The sequence below is a fragment of the Alligator sinensis genome, unplaced genomic scaffold (assembly GCF_000455745.1).
Source record: "Alligator sinensis unplaced genomic scaffold, ASM45574v1 scaffold31_1, whole genome shotgun sequence".
Taxonomy (NCBI): Eukaryota; Metazoa; Chordata; order Crocodylia; family Alligatoridae; genus Alligator; species Alligator sinensis.
The window spans coordinates 2,965,333-2,972,597 of NW_005841884.1; positions in this window are offsets into that span (position 1 = coordinate 2,965,333).

The window sequence follows — 7,265 nt, forward strand, 5'->3', positions numbered from 1 at the left end:
TCGACTTCGCTTTGAGCACTTAGCTCCGTTGTCGAACTTGTTTGCAAACAATAAACTCGAGTTGGACCCAGCCTGAGTGTGTGACTCTCTCCTTGAGGTAAATTGGACAAAGCCTCCGGGGGCACGAAACTAGCAATTTGTGCAACACCGTTGCAAGCTCTGTGCTGCCCTGGCGATGCGCCCCATGCCTGCCTGGCAGTAGTGAGGGACACAACCCCATGCCATCGTCCCCACTGCTGCTGGGTGGGCAGAGGCACCTTGCCAAGGTGATGTGGGGCTTGCAGCAACAAGGAGCTTCCCCACCTAGCCCTGCTCTGCCCTGCTGCACCAGGTCTCACTTGCTGGGCTGCAGAGGCCCTGGGGGAGGGCAGCAGGGTGGGGAGCCTGAGCCTGTGGTGTGCAGCCCACCCCCACCCCCATCCTGCACGGCACAAGTCCCCCCTGCTGCCCCACAGGAGTGTATGCAGTGGTGGGAAGCCACTCCCTTGTCATCCACCCCCTGGACAAGCCTTGTCCCACTCCCTGCCAGGGCCCTGCAGCTGTGCACTGCAGCCCCGGGCCCCAAGCCCCATGAACCACCTGGCTAGGAAGGAGCCCCAGCTCCAGCCCTGCCCAACTCACTCCCTCCCTATGGGGGTCTCAATCCCCCCTGCCGCCCAGACTTACCTGCTGGAGCTGCTCTCCAGGCTGCACCCTCTGCCTGACCGCCCTCCTTCTGCACCCCCAAGCCTCTTGCAGGCTGCAACTCTGCCAGCCTGCAGAGAGCTCTTTGCAAAATCCAAGCGTTTTTCCATTAAAATGAGAAATTGCTGTTTTTCTTGGGTAAAAGGGGAAATCTTTGTTTTTCTCCATGTGCCATGGGAAACAGAAAACCCAGATCCCTACTAATGAGGCAGAAGGACCTTCCGGGGATGGCAGACTGTCTCCTGGAACGCCATACTCCCTGTAAACTCTGTTTCCAGGAGGACTTACTTTAGATCATGCAAGTTAGGCCCCAAACCTCTTCAAGGGCAGTAGCAAGATTTACTTATCTATTATATGTTGTTTATATATAAGTTCCTATAAATAAAATGATGCTTCTATATCACAAGACTCATCTAGATACTGCCATACTACCAGCAGCTCACTTGTTGCTTCAGGCACAGGGGCTGCCTATACACATGCTTGGGGGGGTTAATTAGAATGGCTCTGGGACAGCCACTATAATTAAAACACTGCAGCATGACATGTATTAAGTCCCCATGCATTTAAAAATGGCCACGGGATGCTTTATAGGGCTGTGTGAAATTTCGCCATCCATTTCATTCTGACACTGTTTGACCAATTTCAAGGTTGAAATAGCAAAATCGGAACAAAACAAAGCCAGTTGAAATAGCCTCGAAACAAAATGAGGCTGGTCAAAATGTTTTGAAAGTCGAAACGCTTCAACCATAGGCTGGGGATGGGAAATCAGTCCAGCTGGGCTGACTTCCCATCCCCAGTGCAAGATCCGGCACTGGGATCTGCTTGATTGCACCGGGGGGTGGGAGGCAGCCCAGCTGCGCTGCCTCCCGGCCCTGGCGAAACTCGAAACAGCGTCAAAACAGCCTTTCTGTTTTGGGGGAACGGAACGGAACAGCTGTTTCGACTCGAAATGAAATTCAAGATGAAACACTGTTCCCGCAAACTGTGAAAACTCAAGGCGAAATGGAACAGCCCTAATGCTTTATCATTTGATGAGGTTTAGTTAAAGTGCCCTGCGTTCATTTTTAAATGCACGAGGGCTTAATACACATGATGATGCAGAAACACTGTGTTGTAATTAGAACATGAAGCAGATTCACTTAATTGAGTCTTTGATTAATCGAGTCTGCTCCAATGAGTTCTAATCAGCACACCAACGAATACAGGTATAAGGTATAGAGCTCAGGCAATAGGTACAGCTATGAAAGGGTTAACACAAGGACTGCCCCTTCAGCTTGCTGAGCCAGACACAGGCAGCATCCAACTTGGCAGCTGCATGGCACGCACAGTATATCCAGGAGTGTTTCTTTTCCAGTGAAGAAAACAGCTTCCCTGCTTAATACATGCACCTCAATTTGGAGGGGATGTGGATTCATGTTTTGTGTGAGAAAATACAATAATTTATTCTGCCTCTGTAGACTCAGCACAGCACTGCAGAAATGTTCAAAGTGTCGTAAGAGTGCAATGTTCTAAATTTTAGGGCTTCTGAGGACATTATGACAAATCCAAGATAACTCCGGAGACTTCTTGATAGAGTGACCAACCTTCCTAATTGCACCAAAGCAATCATTCCTTCAGAAGGCTTTCATCATGGCAGCTCCTTTCTACAAAATCTCCTGCTACCCCAGTTTTCTCTTTTTTTCCGGCCACCATAGAGATACTCTAATGTCACCCTACCACATCCCCCTTCTTCCCCCCTCCCCCTCCATGTACACACTGTATTCTTTCTACCTGGGAGACCTCTGGTCCAAAGCCTCTACCATTATTGTACCACCACATGATGGTGGGAGTCCTAATTCATGTATGTGAAAACATGTTAAGTCCTTGCACAAGCCTTATGTATCTGGATAGCTTGTTCTTATCTTCAGTATTTTGGCAGAAGAGGCAAGGGTGGGGGCTTGTTTAATGTGCAGTTTTGCAAGGATATTTAGTAATTAAAGTTCACTGGAGCCCTAACAGAAGTCTGTCAACTCACTGTTAATCCTCCTTGACAGAAACTTTATAAAGAAGTTGAATGTGTTAACTAGTTCTAGAGTTTAACCAGTGTGAAAGCCAAGATGTTGCCATTCAGGTTATTTTCATTGTACATTGAACTGGCTTATGTTCTGCCGAACCATAGGAGCAAGAATGGTCTGGGTGCTGTTGCTTGTAAATTGTTTTTTCTTCTAGAGAAAAGATTAAACTCTTCAAAGATTGCACCTTTGTGCAACTTATTTACTGGAACAGTTGCGAGTTATGTGGCACAAACACCATTTGTGGCATTTGATCTACTGCCCTGCACACAGCTGATGCATATGTATTTGAGAACCTGCTCTGTGCAGCACAATAGTTGGTCTGTCTGCCTGGCTGACTGGCTGTCAGTGAGCTTGCAGGTGGAGAGGAATGCGTGGGGGGAACATTGTGGTGCACCTGGGCTCACCTTGGCAGAGTCAAGAATGTGAATCGTTTACATTTTCAAATACTAGGAAACCCAAACAATGAGAGAAACTGGATACATTAGCCCTGATGGAGATTCCCTTCTTCCCTCCACCCCTCCTTTCCCCCTGTATTCAGCATATTGTTTTGGTTTTATGGACAGTTTTATCTGTGAAGCATCAACCATTCCAAGATGTATATACAGGAGGTTGGACTAAAACTACATGCAGGTTCCTTTTTTGGTTTTCCTAAAGCATTGTAGTCTAGAGATTTACCTGTACGACACCTTATAAACATAAATTAGAAATTTCAAAGGGCCTAAATTGATTAGACTCCCATTATAAACAAATAGGTTTGGGTGTTTGACTCTTGGAAAAACTCAGCCAATATTAAATAAGAATCAGAGACTTAATGCTCTTTTTTTGTGTATGGGGGTCTATCATCTCCCATGCAGACTATGGAGAACACACTGCTTCAAACATGGCAAGGAAAAGGTAGAACCATGGCTCCATAACCTTCTCTATTAGTAGACCAGGCCAGGTTTTAAGCAGGATTAAATTAGTGCCTAGGCTTCAGCATAGGTATAGAATGTCATGGTTTTAAGATTGATTTATGGTGTGACATTTCTCCTCTGGGTTTCTTCACTTAAGTCACCTCTCCCCAAAAATACCCATTCATTCATAAGAGATTCTTGGGTTAGGGAAGAAACAGAGACCTTTTTTTGTTAATGGCTGATAGATGGGTCTGTTCTAGGATTCTAGGCAGCTCCACTAGATCATCTCCCTAGGATGACATTGCTAGGCAGAGTTGGCACATCATCCCAATCTGATGGCTGCAGAGAACTCAGAGAATGAAGCTGCCCTGAAAACCCCAATGGTTACTGGAGGAGACATGACATAAGTCAAACAACAACAGTTCAGTGACTAAAATTAGACCAGCATTCATTCTTAGCCTTCCCCCAGCCCACCAGACTCCCTGTCTGTAACCCATCCTCACAAACTCAGCCTCTCTTGTGTAACCAAAATCATTCTTCTTGCTTTTCTACCCTCTTACCCCAGCCTGGCCCTAAACAGCGCACGCACACCTGGTGCATCCACAAATCCTCTTCTAGGTTCTCATGCTTTACACCACTGCACATAAACACCCTGCCAAGGGTGAGGATCAGGCAAGGAAAAAAAAAGAAAAGAAAATCAGGAACCATAGTTCCTAGCTTAGGGGTGGGTAGCACTGAGCAGACTGCTGCTGCTGCCCTGCAAGCCCCTTCAGTGGTTGCATGACTTCTCTCTTCTGGTGTGATATGAACCAGTGGGAATCAAGGGAAGGATAGCCAGTTTGTCTACAGGCATGTCAGGCTGAGTCATCCTACTGTAGGCAAGGAGTTTTCTGAAACATCAATACATCTCTCACACAAGCACCTGGCATGCAGTTAACTGGCAAAATGCACATTTGCTCTAACAATTCTTCTCCATCTTTAACAGTTCCTTGCAGCCCATCAAGCTTTCTATACTCCCACTATTCCTCAGTTCCCTTCCCTGTTTTCCAGTGCATCCTCCCGCATGGCCACTCCCGTAATCACTCCCTACCATTAGGGGCACTGTGCCAAGTTAAACCAGTTCTACCCTTCTTCAAGTTTAACAGCAATGGTAAAATTGGGAATAATGGGGCTGTAACTCATGAGCCACAGAATAGTATTTTAGACACTGGCCTTGTTGCATAGGAAGTTTAAAGTTACATTGCAGGTTTTAAGGACCAACAGTTGAGATCCTGCCTCCCTACGGGTCTGTAAATACAAAGTGAAATAATGTCAGTGCCAAAAGGAACTGCTTATCGCTCCTTGTATCTTAGTATTTGTCCCTAGTTTAAACACCTTACAAGCTTTTCCTCAGAATCTATTTTTTAAGATTTTTTTTCCCCATGAACTTCCCAGATCCGTCTTGCAAAGGATACTACTCCCTCATGAAGAGCCCTGTGAAATTTAATAAGATTTTTTTTTAAGCCTGAAGAATTGAATGGAAAGTAACCTCTGCTATTAAATTTTGTAGGACAGTTCCAAAGACCTGTATTGAAAGGATCTCATTCTCCACTCTGAGAGCCTACAGGATCTAATACTTTTCTCACAACCTTCATGGTTTCCTCATTACCATATTCACTTGAATTTTTTCTTAAATGGGAAATCTGCCACCACAGAAGACAATGGATTGATTACAGGTAAACGCCAACACTGTTTTTACTAGTTTTGAATGCACTGAAGACATCTTTGAGCAAGATCCTCACTGTAAATAAGCATACACACAGTTTCTATTGCCATAGCATCTGATCACCTCATCCCTATTGATATATTTATCTTCTTTATATGCCTATAATACAGGGAAATATTGTTCTCAGTCTCTCTCTCCATCTGGATACTAAATGATTTGCCCAAGGCTACGTGCAGGAAACCTGTAACTGAGCAGGCAGTTGAACGAGAGGCCCGCATCTAAAAAAGATTATCTATGAAGCTAGAGTCCTATCAGAGGATCTGCTCCTATCATGTCCTCTGCTGTATTTCAAGCTGATAGCGTTATGGGCCACTATTAACCCTTTCAGCACAGCTTTATACAATGGTCATATGGATAGTTTGTTTACAAGGCAACTGGTAACAGTCCACTTCAGCTTCAGTTTGGACTGGTAGTGACAGAACGGTGCGGCTTCATGGTCCTTCACTCTCTTGAGAGCATCGAGTGCCTTTATATAGTTTATATTTAAGTTCAGTTCCTTCAGGACAGCAAAAAGCCTGTCAACATGCCTGATGCTCACACTAATTCTGCCAGGGCTGGATGTTCCAGATAAGAGAATAAAGATGATTAGGTCAGGGTGATTTTTAGCTCCTCTGTCACACTGCCCTATCAAAGGCATGGTATATTTAGAGGGGCTGGTACACAGATAGGTTGCAGCATCTCCAGTCTTAGCAAAGGTACCAGTAGATAGAATCAGCATAGCAGCAGGTAGGAGGCTGCTCCTAGAAGTGCAGCACTGTAGAATAATAAGTTATTACTGCAGAGTATTTGAGAATACTACATACTAATACAGGACAAAAGTAGACATACCAGGTAAGTGCCAAGAGGCAGATCATGCTGTAAAAATCCCTTTTGGAAAGTTTCAAAACCAAACTCAAGCATTCCCCAAATTCCCCTTCTGCCTACAGAGTTTAAATGACTGATCAGGCTGACTGGTTAGGAAGCATCGTAAGGACAATCCTATAGGATTTCAAAAACAATCCCTCTTGATGCTTTTTTCTCTTTTTAACTTAGTCATTCCCCCCTGTTCTTGTCATCTTGCACTCAGCCTCCATTGAGCTATTCCCAAGTAACTAGATCCCTGCACATACACAATGCACTACTATACTCTCGGCGATGTTATCAGGCTAGGCTTGGCCTGGTGCACACGGTCAGACAGCGACTAAGTGAGGGTGGCCCTGGGCTGATGGAGCAAAACAGGGATCTTCATCTCCAGTCTAAATACACAGGGGGCTTTGTGAGGCCTTCTGGGATCAAAACACAATGATGTTCATTACTCATTAGTATTTAATTGGCTAGTATTTACTCACTGACTTCAGAATTATCTACCCACCTATCCATCCACCACATCTGTCTGCTCATTCCTTCCAGATAAATCAGGCACCACAGTAAACATTTGTTAGCTCCTTGTGAGTTATTGGCCTGAGGTGAGATAGGCCGTGTGGTAGCTGATATTCTGAGAGGGAAATCAAAGAAACAGATGTTAAACTGCAGGAATAATCAATTAAGGGCCAATTCCATCTTCTTTAATAAGCTTGTTCACACTTAAAAAGCATTCTGGAGCAAGTGATCATCATCTGATTGATAGGGACTTTTATCACTGAGGAGAAAGAAAGATGTAAGAATATTTTGGTGCACTATGGTTTAGTTGAAAAGGAACAGATATAAATGAAAACATTGCTGTTTAGTAGACAAGCTGCATGATGGTTGAGTATAACAGTCTTTTTGGCATCTCCATTTATCCTTTCATACTGCCAAACGTTTAGCAAATTTTCAATACCTTAATTCAATTTCTCAATGTCTGTGTTACTTAAATGATTGAAATAATAGCTCTCAGCTGGAAGCCAAAAC